The sequence below is a fragment of the Vollenhovia emeryi genome, unplaced genomic scaffold, assembly GCF_000949405.1.
Source record: "Vollenhovia emeryi isolate VEMERY1.0 unplaced genomic scaffold, V.emery_V1.0 DF939130.1, whole genome shotgun sequence".
In the NCBI taxonomy this organism is placed as follows: domain Eukaryota; kingdom Metazoa; phylum Arthropoda; class Insecta; order Hymenoptera; family Formicidae; genus Vollenhovia; species Vollenhovia emeryi.
Window position 1 is genome coordinate 2,864,970 of NW_011967236.1, and position 16,695 is coordinate 2,881,664.

The following is a 16,695-nucleotide window of genomic DNA, read 5'->3' on the forward strand; positions in this document are numbered from 1 at the left end:
AAGAGAGAGAGAGAGAGAGAGAGAGAGAGAGAGAGAGAGATGTGCGTGTGCAACGCTACAGCTGATCGCTCAGCTGACCGCCCCGCGTGAGCCGCCGGGCGCCGCGGCGGTGCGCCGCTCCTGTCTGCCTCTTGTACTCGGCCAGTTATTCGCTGACTATTTCTTTGAATAATTCAAAAACTAAGCTTCGGAGAACATTTTAGTAAGAGAAAAATCGTTTTAGAATTTAATCAGGAATACGACATTTCAGGGACACTATACCTATTTTGAATCACCCTGTATAATCGGAAAATCGTTCAGGACGGATCAAACGCAGCACGAACGTTTAATCGAAAAAGGGACGAGATTTTATTACGAAAGAATACGACGGTGGTAATGCGGTGGTTTCTTCCTATCTCGCTAAATCGAGTTTAGAAGAACTTCAACAAATCGCGCCTTGTGCAAACTTGAGGTCGGGATTGATCAAAAAGTAAAGCGAGATGCATTTAATACATAAATATCGGACAACAAAATTTGTAGTTTCATTCTGTAAAACTTGAAGCGTGACTAAATAAAATATTTCCAAAACGCTATACGTTTTCTTTACGATATACGTCAAACCATTCGATTTCACAATCCATGCGAACATTTTGCTGAATTATTTATGAAGGAATTTTTACCTCGACCGAGTTGTTTCGCGCAGTATTTAGTAATCTTATTGACAGTAGTTTTTATTTTTTTAGCGGTCCTGTCGATATGCTTAAAAAATTCAAGACGGAGTCACACAATTCAATGCACAGAAAATATTAAAGGAAAAACAGAGAGATGTAATTTCTCTTTATATTAAAATATTATACAGTAAAAAAATTCCATGTTCTGTACCGTTAAAGTTGCTTGTGATAAAAATATATTTTGGCAGCTGATAAATTAATTTCTCAAACGTGAAATTATAAACTGCCTGAGCATAAATTTCGTAAATTTGGATTTAATGAAATATAAATATAGAGAAATGCTGATATTTTTACAGATATCTGCAAAACGTCACTCTTTATTCTGGACAATTTGCTCAGTTAAAAACTGCGAATTTTCTAATTTAATATACGGCGAACTACCTCGATGTTCGCGTGCTGTAACCGCCCAATAGTTAGACGATAAAATCTCTATGGACCTCCCAGAGCTGTTTTTCTCTCGTCTACAACCGGTACGCGAAACTTTCTCGTATGGCTCTCTACAAATCTGAACACCTCCTACTCATTAAACGAAATTGAACCTCTCTGGCGAATACGATTCGCAATTTGTCCTGCAAAGAACACCGTTTTCGTACTGCGCTTCATATTTAACTAGGTTTGAAGTTCGCTTTCGAAATGACGCAAGCACTACAATTAATTTCGATACCCCAATTTGTTAATACATCTCTTTTTGTACAAATCAAACTTGTGCAAATATTTTCATTAATTTCAACTTATAAATTTATCACTTTCTCCAGATGTTAGGCTTGCTGGTTTAATTTAATTTAATTTAATTTAATTTTCCCATTTAATCATAAAGTGACTGGAAAATATGAGATTGATTAACGCCACGAAACTGTTTAAGTATAATCACGTATGATCAGTTGAAATAGTCAACGTCGTCGTTCAACACCGCGGCTCAGCATCGCTTACCTTCGAACTATCGCAATCAGACTATCCGGAAATTTTCCAGTCAGGCAACCCAGATCGACGTGAATAATGCATCGTAGAGGCTCGCTGTCAGTTCACTGTCAAACTTCGCACAATTCTAGCGTCTGGATCCATTGGAAGCAGCCGCGTTCGATATGTTTAATGTTGGATCAATGTTCTCGGAATCATGCTGATGTAAAATTTATTTCGCGCACGGCGAATAGTTGCCGTTGCACGTACCGCACGAAACCATCGCGGCTATGTTCGACCGAGCTTTATGGAAAAATGTTATCAAGTAGGGGTGGGCATGACTAGTAACGACGTTCCTTCGTGGCACGAGCGGAAGTGGAAACGTCTGACAACTCCGATATTCAAGTTAACGTTCACGACTCGTATCGCGCTCGTATGACGGCGATGTGTTTGGCAAATCCTCGTTTGCCACGCATCGAAAGAAGTGCATGTTGCGCGCAGGAAGTAAGAGCTGAACGAATAATAGTGCGCGCAGCACGGGTATATTCGGAATAAAATTTGGAAACTGGATTTCCTTGAAAAATACTGGAAAAAGCGTCCGGTATCAAAGCGTAATAATGAAAAATCAGAACGGAAAAATCAGCTTTTGACAACCGTATATCACGCTTCATGGAATTGGACACGAACGCGTGTCATCAGTAAGCAAGCAAGCATGCTTTGATGAATGCAAATAAATTGTTCGTCATCCGAGAATGAAATAGCACTGTAGGAACGATACTAATTTTTTCACCTAACATACGTGTGCCTGCTTTCTATCGTTACTTACAATTAAAAGGATTGAAAAGATTAATAATATAAACTTGACTGGAGTGAATACAAGTTTTAAGAATCTAACTCCAAGTGAAAACGACGGAGAATTCTGAATAAGCCGGAAAACAGTCCCCACAGGAAGAGGTTGACAAATGTCCTCGCAGGATAAGATCCCATCCTTCCGATCTGTTCGATCTGTTCGGGGTCCAAGCGGCAACGATAGCGACGATTTCAGAAGTTCCACGGCATTCTTTCGACTATTTTTTTTAACGCGCGCAAATTGCTTTCATCTCTCCGCGACGACGTTTCTCTTTCGCGCGGCGTGCAGAACGGAAAAAGGAAAAACGCGGCTTCCACGGTAAATTATTTCACCGGCTGGCTAACACCGTGTCTTCGTCGCTCCGCGCTGGTCGATTTGCTCCTTCGCTCGCATTTTTCAAACCTTCAACCTGTCAGTCGGCTATTTCCGCGCAAACATGTCGGCGCTAGGGACGATCGAGCAACTTTTTTTTCCTTCATTCTCGCAAATGTGCCCTTCGTGACCACGAGTAAAAATGAAAAATTACATTCAGATTCGCCAACACACCGAGACGCCCTGACGCCAAGTTCATAAAGTTTTCTAAAGATATTTAAAATCTCTCCGATCGGACAAGAATGAGACTCATTGCGCTTGACTGCCGACACTTTACGGCTGTCTTATTTACGGTTGTCAAAGGCTGAGTAGAGAAGTTGCATTTCACGAAGAATACCCTCGGTCTTCAATCATCCCCAGTCTACGCGCGTGTTCACAATTGACCGCGGATATGAAAGGAAAGCGTTCCATTTAATCACGTCGGATCCCCGCAAATTGAATTACCTCGGGGGTTCGAAGAAAAAAAAAGTAAAAGTCCGCAGAGGATGGAGGAAGTGTCTGTAAGGGATACACGTGGACGCTCAGAAATCCCTCGATGGGATCGATTCACTAATAATAGGATATAATGGAGCGAGTCCTGCGGTCCTGCGGCCGCGTGGGGTGAAGGGACGTACTTAAGGATCGTAAATTTTTTAACATCTTGGAAGCGGTCAGTGGCTGCTCGTAAATTTTACAGTACATGTTTTTCCGGGAGAACGTTACTTCTCGATAAAAAGGGATCTCGCTGTCCAATTAGGCAAATTCTAAGGCTGGTCGCCCCCTTTCTCCCGCCCTTTCTCGGCTTTGTCACAACACGGGGTGGAACCCCCCCTTATTTTTCCACGGATTTATCGGCGGCTCTCTCGGTGTCAAGCCGGCTCGTATACGATCGCGTGGGCACGACGTTGCGTCCTTCGTTTACAACTTCTTGGGAGGCAGAGCCGAGGGCGTGGTACGTCGAAAAGAGCTCCACGAGCGAACCTATATGGAAGGGTGAAAGAGGACCTCGGAATTTATAACCCACTCGTTTGTCACTTTTCACCCGAATCCCAGGCTCGTGAACCTCGATACCCGCGCGAGCGCGTTGTTCGTCGAGACGTTTCTAGCGCCGAGCGAAATCGCGGGCCGGAAGTTTAGATCAAATTTACCGTCGACGTTTTCGATTACTTGCAGAAAATAATTCCACCCCGGGGACGATTTATCGGGTCTCTCGTAAATAACGGTCCCTGATCAAAGGCAAGGACAGACGAGAGTTTAATCATCGCGAGATGTTTGGCATCGGCGGCGCAACCTCCTAACGAGCGAATCGGCGCGGCGGCGAGCGATGAGAGTCACGGAACGGCGTGGAGAAACCGATTTAAATACCGAGAGGCGTTAAAGTCGCTTAAGTCGTCAGGTAGGCCCGGCCGGAATCATCGGGGCCGGATCCAAGAGCGTTTTGTTCGAGCTCCCTTCATCAGATAAGCCGCGACGATGAGCGCGGTATTGCTTTCAAATTGGTTTCCGATTCGAGCGCACGATAGCGACAACGACCCACGCCTCCCCGGTGTATCCTCGTCTATTCACCTACTCAACCTACTCAACCTCGTCTCGCGTTATTAGAACTCGCCGCGGTTGGTTTCTGCCTTTTTTTCTCCCCACCCCCGGCCCGACTTCTCTTTTCTTTCTCCCGTGGCCCGCGGGCGAACCCCCCAGCGATGATTTGGTGCCTTGCGCAGGTCGATTACACGCAATTGACTTCCTTTGACCTGGTTAACCGTCCATGTAACGGTCTTCGCGAATAGTGAGATATTCGCACGAATGGATTCACCGCCCGGCGATCTTGATCGCGGCGCGCGGCAATATAGCACCGAGAAAGTCGCGCGATTCTTGACGAAGTGATCTCAATCTAATTGGGCCGGGGCGAGAGAGGCTACGGGAACGTTGAATGACGAGAAATTGAGACTAAGAGGTGATTCATTGAGGAAATACAGGGTGCTCCGGGCACTCTTTCTTCCATCCACGGACTCTTTGACCAATTTGAAGTCGATTTTTCCCCATAAAAGATCCCCCCCGCCCCCAGTGGGACGCTGTCTTCGTTTCACGTCTCAACATTCAACATTAAATGTCCTGCTAAGTCTAAAATTAATATTCCATTCAAGTCCGCCCGGGGAAAGATAAGGAATACTTTATGTGTCTTTGAAGTTTAACTCGTAACATGCTCGCGCTACGATTTTGCCTTTTTACATTGTAGCCCCGTATCATCTCGGGACATCTTCCCGTATCAGCGTAACATCCACATTATGCGCGCATTACTGTCTCGCTGCATTATTTCGTGTACTCTATCTCGCGGCGGTGTTAAGTTATACTAATAGTTGAAATTGCATTCGAGGATATCGCCTCGACGGTATCGCGCGTTTACGAGGGATCGGGACTGTGTGGATTGCGTTAACGCCTCCTTCGGGAACCGACGGATACACATGTACGCGCGTCGGGCGATGTAGACATATGAGTTGCACTATTTGTGGATGCATCATACACGAGATGGCCCACCTGTGAGCGTCATTGTGGATAATTCTCCCCGAGTAAATCCGCGAAAACATCCCCCGCGTTTCCATTGCGGTCGTAAGCAAGGAATGAATAACGGCTTTGCGAACTTGGGGCCAATAATCTTCGAGGAAATGTGATTTCAGCACTAATTTACCGTAACGTGACGTAAGTGAGGTGACATTTTTAAAAAACGACCTTCTAACCTACGTAAATTCTATCTATTTTACATTATTTTAAAAGATTCCTCGCAAGGTAAAACAGTATCTTAAATTGTTTTGCAATGCTCAAAGACTTTAAGATTTTCTAATTTAGATATACATTAATCGCAAATGGGATACTGAAAAAGTTACAGCGCTTTATCCTTGTTTGGATCACTTGTTTCGACACGACGTAATTACATCTGCGCGATCTGTCGATACTATTACGGATACATTTATGAGATTAGCGAACATTTTAATTGCGTATCGATCGTTTCAAAAGATTGAAAAGTGTGCGAAATGCGAGCGCGACCTAACGAGATCCCCTAAAGCAGATATTAGTTCATCGATTTGACCAGGAAAATGTGCGAAAAATATTCTAACACGGTATAAAGATGCGTACGACAGTCACAGCATTAGCAGAAAAATATTAATTAATAATTTTACGGACAGTTTTCACATGTTATTTTGCGTTTTCTTTCCGTTCACGTACACATAAACACGGGGAAATAAATTTATTATAAATATATTAATTTTCCTGCTGCGTTATGCTTAAAGCAATAATTAATGACCGTTTAACATGTTCGTTGACAAATAATTAATAAAAGACTTTTAGCACTGCAATTTTGCAAGAATAAAAAATATGTGGCATACAGAATTGTTAGCGAAATTATTTCAATATTCCATTCCTGCTCTACGCGCACTACCCACTAATATTATTTTCCAAATCGGATTTCAGAAGTTCAACGTTTTGTTCGGCACGGACATAGCTTAAAAAAAAACGAAAAAAAAACGGGAAAAAGTGTAACCCCCCACGCACAGCAATCAGTTGACCGTAAAAAAATTCTCTGTGGAGAATCTCACAGCTGAAGCAACTGTTCTGTACTGTTCTTTTTTATCTTCTTCCGCAAAGTTCTCGGTAAGAGCAGCCGAGCGTAATACAGCCTCGTCGAAAGTCTTAACGATCTCGAAGATTCTAGAATCTACCTTTCACAAGATCCTCGTAGATGGTGCATGTATAAAGCCTCTTAAAAGCTGAAAGTTTTCTATCTCCTATTCCCGCAGCATGTTATGATAAAACGTCGTTCTCTCCGGAACATCTGCTAGCTCTATTAATTAATTATATCCGATTTTCCGGTCACATGAATGTATAAACAGATTGTGATCTTTTGATAGATTTAGAGTTCGTTTTTACCCCGCGAAAATTTTGTCAGAGCTCGTTGCTAAGTTCGTAACTTGTGAATTTTTCAAATACATTAACGATTAAGTCCCCATTTAAATAACCATCCAGCCAAAGCACAAAGAACTTATAGGTAAGTAAAAATTAATTCTTATATTTACTTATTTACGTGCTGATGCACTTTATAAGTAACCGTCTTTAACGAGTTAGACGACCTGTCATAGTTTTATCTTTTACTAATTAAATATACACGGCTCGGAGAAATATATAGAAATAATAGATACGTGTAAGAAAATATATATTAACCGATTTCCATTGTGTTTAAGTAATTATTTCATTCCGCGAGATGCTAAAATAGCTAAAACCGAACACACCGTATGCCCGTTTTAGCAATTCGCACATATTTTATGACCAGCAAAAGCCTTGGTGTACAAAACGTGCTCGCAACTGTACTATTTGTTTCTAGTTTTGATAACCGATTGATTCGATAGCTTCGTTTTATTCTACACGGTTTCACCGTGTTGTAAAATCGATTTATTGTACACACTGTTCCAAAACGCGCTGATGCAGGTAGCCGCAAAACTTTGAGATTGACAAATCGACATTACATTCTGGACAGAAAAATTGTGACACATTAGACAGTTTTGTTTGATGCACTTTTGTACCGGATATCATATGATGTCTACTCAGCTGTCACATATAATTTAGCCGACAGTGCTATATGCGCGGAAAGAATGATTTTGCCGAAGTATATTTAAAAATTTAGGAGCTAAATTTGCGAATAATTCCGTTGGACCATCAAAATTACGTAGAACATCCAAGCATTATGGTAACGCTGCAAAAACTCTTGGCTCTCCAGCAACATAGCTTCCTACATGTTTTGAATGCACTACATATTTTAATGTTACTTTGATCAGCCAAGAAAATTATTTTCAAATCTGTATCTAGTTTTAAAATTTTTAATAACGAAATAGCTCTTTCTGCGTGCTACACGTTACGTGTCAAACTAAAACTTGTTATATGTTCTATCTCTTCTTACAATTAGTCAAAATGACTTGTCATGAGCAGAGAGAACGGATGCTCCATTATTTACAATCTTGAAACAGTCTAAAGATAGAGACGTGATTTTAACGTTTAAACATTACTCTATTTCAACATGTCGCTACCTAATTTACTTTCGTGTAACTACTGAATTAACTTGACGAAGGGAACGTACGTGCTAAAAAATTCTAGTCTGAAACTTGGCAAGACGGAAAAAAATCATTAAACGAAAAAAATTGGATGTCCTAATTCAAATGACATTTCGCTCGACAATGAATGTACGAGCGGGCGGCCGAAGCTTTCTTGTTGAAACGCCCAGGTACGTACGAGGGCATAAAGCAAGCAAAAATAGTAATGTTTGTGCAACCTGTGTGATGAAAACAAGTTGAGGCAATTTTTAGCTTTTAATTGAATCGCACAGTTCGATGTATGTCCAATAAATACTCACGTCCGTTTAATTAATCCACTATTCCCTTTGACGTTCTTATTACTGAATATACATAAGATATCTAACATATACACCCTCAGGCAGGATTTCTGTTACCGAGACAAAAAATATTCTTGACGCATTGATGTTTCTCACAACCTCATTTAGTGTAAAAATACGACGATATAAAAATAAAATCAATAATTCTTATTCTCCTCTTTCCAACTAAAAAAGATCGACTTAATATATTGAGGCAATTTTTGTCTGAGACAAAAGTAACTTATTGAGACAAGAGTAACTTATACAAATGTAAGTTTATATATTCTTGCGTTTAGTATAAATTGTCCCTCCATCTTACAACGCGCGAAGTTGGCCCCACGATATTCGACAAAAGTCGATACATACCATCATATCATTTTACATATCATTTTATTCTAGATTGTGGAATTTTTCATTTAATAACATATTCCTTTCTCTATAATAAATACGATTGACGCTATATCGATCCTATTTTGCGATACATTGAAGTGTAATAGCAGTGGATCCGAAAATTTTTTTCTGTGGGTGGACGTTCACACAAGAAGAGTGCAATAACATTATTACAAACATTACACGTCCTCTCGTGTTCGTTGCGTTTTTAGAGCCGTTATAGATTCACGTAAAAATAATCTACGCTCCCCATCCGTTGGAAATAATGCGAAAAAAATTAGATGCTGTGTCACAGATAATTACACCAACATAATTGCGTCGACACATTTCCCTCGAAATACGCTATCATTATAATGTCAGTTATCCCAGCGCGAAATAATGCGAATCAGAAAGCGGGTCGCACACACGTCGATCAGTATTAAAATTTCAGCCTGTCAGTTTCGCGCGAAAGTCGAAACTTTAACCGCCCGCTCGCAGCTGCCCAGTAATATTTCTACTAATGCCATATGATCAACGCGACGTCAATATTCCATACATTTGTCGAGTTGGTCAAATTTACAAGGGATACGTGCGCGTATATACGATTCCACTTTATCTCGCTGGCCGAAAATAATGGCGCCGATAAAAAAGTTACGTGCCCGCAACAGAGGGTAATGGCGACGCGAATAATTCCGCGAGTCTCGGGACGAGCGATGTCGTTATTGCCTTTGCTAGAACGGCGGACAGCGTTGCATGCGCGGAATGTATATTGCAATCTTGACCGATGGCATGTACTTCGAGCTTACCGAAGCAACCGATCTTTTTCCTTTTCCGCGTATTGCAAATGGCAGATCTCGCCGATATTGCTGGCTGCTAGCAGCTTTTTCGTTTAACTCACCGATATTCGTTGACAGCGGTCGATTTTGCATAATAACGTCTACGTAGGCGCTTTGTCGGACTTACGTCGGACAGCCCGGGCCTCCGGGCGTCGCACTCGAAAAGAGCTTCGACCGATTGCACGTCGCGAATTTATATTAATCCGAAAAGGAGATACCGCGCCTGATGACAGGGTCGATCTCTCGTTAATCAACGACAGGTGGAAGAGCGTATCGAAAGTCGATGTTGATCCGTGCAATAACGTGTGTACACCGTGCTCTGCACGCATTCCGCAATAACCAGTATATAATGATAATATTTTTCGTAATAAGAATAATTTACAGTACGGGGTAAGGGAGGTATTGAATGCTAAATGTAGCATTTTAAATATAATTACAAATCGTTTATCGATTTGAAAATGTGAATCTGCCGACGGTAACTCCGCCCGTAAGAAAACTGCGTTATGTCCGAAAAGAAACCGGCGGGCACACCCACAGAAAAAATTTCCGGATCCAATGCTATTACACTTCAATGTATCACAAAAATAGGATCGATATAGCGCCAATTATATTTATTATAGAAAAAGGAATATTTTAATCTTAAATGAAAAATGGTAAAATCTAGAATAAAATGATAGTATGTATCGTCTTTTGTCGAATATCGTGGTGCCGACTTTGTGCGTTATAAGATGGAGGGAAAATTTATTCTAAACGCCAGAATATATAAACTTACATTTATACAGGGTGTACTAAAACCATCGGATATCCTTTTAATCGCAGATTCCTTAGAAAATTTCAAGAGGAAAATTCTAATTAAAAAATGTCGAGGCTATGATAGTTTTTAAATAATAAGCGATTATATTTCACAAATGACAGGTCTGAGATTTCGCGCGCTCAGGCACGGCGACATGACGAGTGATAAGAGTGTTCCTATGTGTTTCACGAGCGAGCGAGAACCAAAGTCACCGTTTAACGGGACAGAAAATATTTGGGAAGACGATGATACGGTTATTTTGTAAACTTGAGAATAAAGAGAGGCTGGAGACTAGATTGAATCTAACTGAAGATTCAAAGTTCACTCAGAATATCGGAGATCGACGGAAATCGAAGGATATCAGTCTGATCAAGATACTCATCATAGTGAATCCCTCCCTTTTATTAATAAGACGTTACACAAAGTTAACAAAAGAAATGGTTAAAGATAACAAGAGGAACAATTAATTCGAGAATGAATCGTTAAGTCTGTTGTGAAAGTTGTCACTATGCTAAAAAGGGCGATATTCGTAGGAACACCTTTATCACTTGTCGTGTCGCCGTACCTGAGCGCGCGAAATCTCAGGCCTGTCATTTGTGAAATGTAATCGCTTATTATTTAAAAACTATTATAGCCTCGACATTTTTGTATTGGAATTTTTGTCTTGAAAGTTTCTAAAGAATTTATGATTAAAAGGATATCCGGTGGTTTTAGTACACCCTGTATAAGTTACTCTTGTCTCAATATAGTAAGCCAATCTTTTTTAATTCAATAGAGGAGAATAAGAATTGTTGATTTTATTTTGATATTTAATACTAAATGAGGTTGTGAGAAATATAAATGCGTCAAGAATATTTTTTTGTCTCAGTAACAGAAATCCTGTCTGAGAGTGCAGGACAAATATGGAAAGAAACGGTATATGAATTCGCAATTTAATAAATTACAAGTATAGGCTACCCACATCTTGCCTTAGACCCGCATTGGCCGATTCGTGTGTGTTGTTTAACCAGTATTTAATTCTCCCCCGCCCACCCTAGCAATTTTCGTCTCGTTCCGTCCGCTTCGAACAACCGAAAGACTCTCGCGCGGATAACGTTGGCCGTGGTTCACCATTACGAATGCTTGTGAACCAGAAAGGATGTGATATATTTATGCTGACTCGCGTTGATATTTATGCTTAGACCCGTAAACCCAGACGTTTAATTTTACGGATGACGTTTGTTCGTTTTATTTGAGGGAAGGAAGAAAGTAACTGCGGAAAATACGTGCGGCGTATTATTGTCCGTTGAAAACTTGTCGAGTATCGAGGGCGAACAGTAAGATATTTTTTACAGAACGTATCCGGCAGCGGTGTCGCGTTGATGGGAATGATTTAACGTTCGCAAACACGGAGATACACATCTAGCACACTCGAAAGCGCGTTACGTATTTATGTTTCGGGAAAGCGGGTATTCGCGCAAAATATTAACGCCCGGAAATCGGGTCACGCGGGTGATAGCACATATCGACGTCTCGTTATATAACTCATTTATAATAATTTCGCATGATATTATGTTTATACGTCGCATTACTCTGTGTGAATTAGCAATTAGCGGTAAACAGCTCGCAGCCGCCATCCGGGGCTGATCATCCCGTTTTACGATTATCATTAGCAGAGATTGAGTGAAAGTTATTATTTATCTGACGAAGAAAAAAACAAATGTGCGCGATTTCAGAGGCAACGTAAACAAAAATTTTCCACGCAACGTACGTGATGCTGAGTCAGGTAGGAGCAGTAGAATCTAAGCTTTGCGGAAGGTTCAATTCCGCTGTCTCATCTCTTTACCTCGACTAGGATTACACCCTTCTTATCGTAATGATGTACGTGAAGGAAAAGTATCTGGCAAAATAACATTTTCGGGAGCCCTTTTAAGTATGCGGAAACAAAGGAGGGGAAAAACGATAGAAAGAACAATGAACGGCATTGCATTCTAGAGTTCATAGATACGCCTGTCGTCGTGTATCTTGTTAGAAATACTACTTGAAACGGCGCCAGATATAATGAGATTTGCTGCGGTCGAGGTTTTGCCAGGACTTATCGCTTTTTTTTTTCGTCCAGTTCCAGTCGCTTTTTCGTTACAAGTAACTCGTTGGGGTGAATAACTTCGGTTCGATTAGCGATCTAATCAGAAATGAGATCTTTTCCAGGAGGAGGAAATGTATACCGGATACGTGTATCGGTAAGAAATCCGTGTACCGAATATAAATCTGAGCATAATATTGTAAGTCACGAGAAGTTAACATACTGGCGAGTGTGTAGTAAAAATAAAAATGGTAATAAAGTAATAAAGGAAAGAATAACGCGGGCAATGCTGTTACATTTATAAATAGAATCGCTATTATGCGCCATTATTTCAACAATGCAATTACGTTTGATGGGATTGCGTTCATATCGGGAGGGAGCAAAGCAACAACTAAATTTGTATTTATATACAAATATAATAAAAAGTCTGAAAAAAAGGATATCTCCTGCATCCGCGTAAAGCAAATGATGATTTTTAGTCGCCTTATGTTGTCGATTTGAAATAGCAAGTTAAACATATATTTCGCCCCTTGTGTGTAATATATTTCGACAAAATAAAATTAACAATTAATTAGAAAAGACGGTCGAGCTGGATTTCGGTAGCCTAGTAATATATTTTGTGCGAATTCATACTTTTTCCAATTCACAATCAGTAAACTGCGTGCCGATTATTTGTCGGTCCTAAACTTTTTGCTGGAATAATAAATTTAAAGGAAATTTAAAAAAGGGCGCTTGTTAGCGTGAAATAGTTCGAATGGATTATCAATTTAAGAATGTGGACTTACTGTTCCAACGAAAAGCTGCGTTTTAAGACTGACGAATCAGCGCGCAGTTTACCGAGTCGATAAAATATACAAAATTTGCACAGAAAATATTACGCTACCGAGATTCAGCCCGAAAATGGCATCTCCTCTAATTAATTGTGACATCTACATATCGGTTTACTAATCAAAATAAATTAAATCGCACAGTGTCTGAATGAAACTGACGCGACAAAATTTTCAAAAATAGCGGAAAACGACAGATCGTATGGAGAAGACGGAGCGCGAGATTACATCGTATCTCGCGCGATTTACAGTAATCGTATTTTCGTAATCCCTAGCATTCACGCGGAAGATCTCGGCGCAAATCTCCAGAGAGCAGTCGAAGGATGCCGTAAATTAACCCATACGTGCATTTGGGAAATCGTTCACGTAGGACAACCGTTTCACCGTTCTGCACATTTCCGGCCCGAATAAAATCGACAGAGGCGACGACGATGACGAGGATGAGAGAACGGGTGGCGGGAAGCGCCCGGAATCCAGAAAGCTTGAGAATCGTCGTTTCGCTCTCAAGGATACGGCATTTGGTCCGCGTAAGTAGAGCGAGTACACCGATTGGGAAAAAGACAGCAATTCCGGAAAATTGGGCCGAATATAATTTTTAAGAAATCGAGGCGAAATTCTATCCGCGTATCCGCTCGCGCGCCCCGCTCGATACTCGTCGACGAGCGCGCGACATTCCCGACAAGATGTTCCGAAATCGTCAAATGTATCCTTTCAATAAAGATCAATAAAGATCGCGAGCTGGAGAATAATTGGCTATAATCACGAGAAAAATTGATATTAATCTGAATCGCTTGAGATTGAAGGCAAAGAACAAATTAAGATACTAGAAATTACGAATTTCGCTAATTTTATCGAGTTTTCAAACTTGATAATTTAATTTATATTTAATTCAATAAAATATTTCCTACATTTCAAACGAAAAACTTTAAATAGCCGTCTCACAACATTCCCGAATAAAAAGAATTTGCCTTCAAATTTGTCGCGGAATCTCTAACTTAAGGAAATATTCATCGGTTTTGAGGTGTCCCGTGAACATGCACATGCGTTTGCATGCACGGAAAAAAAAATTAGCTGCTGTAGCTAAATAACTTAGCAAAATATGGACAGCTAATATTTTTAGTTGTGATAGCTCAATATTTTGCTACGACAGCAAACGGGTTTGCTGTCGTAGCAAAAATATTGAGTTGCTAAAAATATTAGCTGTCCATATTTTGCTAAGTTATTTAGCTACTGCAGCTAATTTTTTTTTTCCGTGTGGGTATGCACGAAAACGCATTACGCGTGCAAGGTTGAAGATAAAGATCAAATTAAGATATTAGAAATTACGAATTTCGCTAATTTTATCAAGCTTTCAAACTTGATAATTTAATTTATATTTAATTCAATAAGATATTTCCTATATTGGAAACGAAAAACTTTAAATAGCCCTCTCACGAAATTTCCGAATAAAAAGAATTTGCCTCCAAATTTATCGCGGAATCTCTAACTTAAGGAAATATTCATCGGTTTTGAGGTATCCCGTGAACATGCACATGCGTTTGCGTGGGATATGCTCGAGAACGCATTACGCGTGCAAGTGGAACGGGAGGACAGGAAAAGGAGGAAGTTTCGTGCAATCGCGATAGTAAATTCACCGAGAATATAATACAAGCCAATTCGGCCAATCAGGCAAATGCTGCGCAACGTGAGTTTTCCGGGCTACATCGACATATCCGCAGATTTGCCATACTCGTGAAAGATATGTGCAAGAATCGGTGAAATTGAAGTGGCTTGACAGCGCGAACGAGTGAGTCAAAATCGTTTCGTAATTTTCGTAACATTCGTGTCGCGCGTTATTCGCCGACGCGTATCACGCATCGTAATTGTCACGTTACGATTTTCGATAATAGCGTGAGGATAGCAATTGGAATATAATTATCGCCGAGTTCTCGATCGTGCACGCAACAAACACCTCGGTTACTGGCTACCGGCGTCTCGGCGATAAAGCAAGCACATAATGTCTCAAAAACAGAAAAGAAACTGCGTAGAATTTTATCGTAAAAATAAAGCGAGATAATCGGAATTAAGGACTGACAATTCACCCAATATATTTTGCACACTGTGATTTTAATCGTACGGATTATCTCTAAAATGGCGATTTCTCGCCAAAATATCCGAGCTAAATGAAAACCAAACGGCAGTGCTTTTAATCAGCAGCGAGCTGTCCTGTATTAATCGAGAAGTTATATCTACCTACGGGAGGAATCGACTGCGGGAGGATTCGCATTCAGCGAGCATATCCTATCGCAATAATCATGACGCGCGGTCTATATGCATAATCTCGCATTGATAACTGCGTCGATGTGTATCCTCAGACAGCAGCCGTGTATGCGCACATGTGCACATATGCACAACCGAAGCGGATAACCGTGGGAGCACGTGCATCACACGAGAAACTGGAATAATAGGAAGGCAGTACTCTCTCCGTGCCACAAAAGTCGGTACCCACTCGACTCGTCTCGGCCGTAGACGCTCTATATTTTTATCGATTTTGTGTAAATCCGCCGAGACAATGTCCGACCACTCGTAAAAATCGCGGATGCCACCGTTACGAGCTCGCACGCGTGCAATACATTGAGATTTTATCGTGGAAATGCACCGTCGTCGTTCGCGGGAGCTTATCTTGTAATGTTAGGTTTATCTCGAGATTCAACTTTCTGAACTTGATTTTACTTGGGGGAAAGAAAAACTAGCCGGGAGCTTCGCAAAAAGATTGCAACGTGGCAATGTAGAAATCTGGCCGATATAATTTGAATCCAGTATTTGCGACGATGCGTAAAAAGATAAATATTATTCGTAGAAAACTAGATTTTGTTAGAAGCATAATTTCTATATAACAATAAATGACGTATTTTCTTAAAATGTTTCATGTAAAAGGAAAACAAAGAAACCAATTATAGTGGCCACATACTCCTCTCGCGTAGGAAAGTCTAAAAAATTTTCCCAATGTTTTTCTCGCTGTTATACACAATTTCGCAGTGTCTTCAAGAATCTACAGTTACTGTGGAAACCTTTGAACGACTCCATCACCGTTGAACGAAGTCGGAATGGTAAACGGTGAAGAGGAAAAGACATCAGGGAAATCTGGTGAGATGAGCTGGCCTTTCCCCGAGAAAGCCTCGACGAGGGTGTATATGCAAAGACGACGATAGTAAATTCGTTTCTTCCTTCACGCTCCGATAAAACTAGCACACGTTAAAATCGAGTTTGGCAAAGTTCTGGCGAAAGTGGATTTTGTTGCCTTTTTTGTTTCTCCGTAAAGGAAATTGCGATTTGTTTGAAACGAAATATTGATTGAAAACTGATTTATCAAACTTCTCGAAGATCATTGCAATTGACGGGAAACCAAGGATAAGTTAATTAACCGAATATCACGAGGAGTGTGTATTATTCATTCGCGTATATTAACATTTGGCAAAATTCTGGCGAAAGTGGATTTTTTTGGCTTTTTGGTTTATTCGTAGAGAAAATTGCGATCTATTTAAGTTAGTCTATTTAAGTTAGTAAGTAACCGAGCGTCACACGGAGGATGTGTATTAATCATTTAT

The 16,695-nt window shown here is 40.6% G+C and overlaps 1 protein-coding gene across 5 annotated transcripts in view; it reads right to left on the minus strand.

Moving 5' to 3' along the window:
* LOC105568359 (ADAMTS-like protein 3) overlaps nt 1-16,695 on the minus strand; it is a 197,446-nt gene that overhangs the window by 97,896 nt on the left and 82,855 nt on the right. The gene's annotated exons all lie outside the window — the stretch shown is intronic.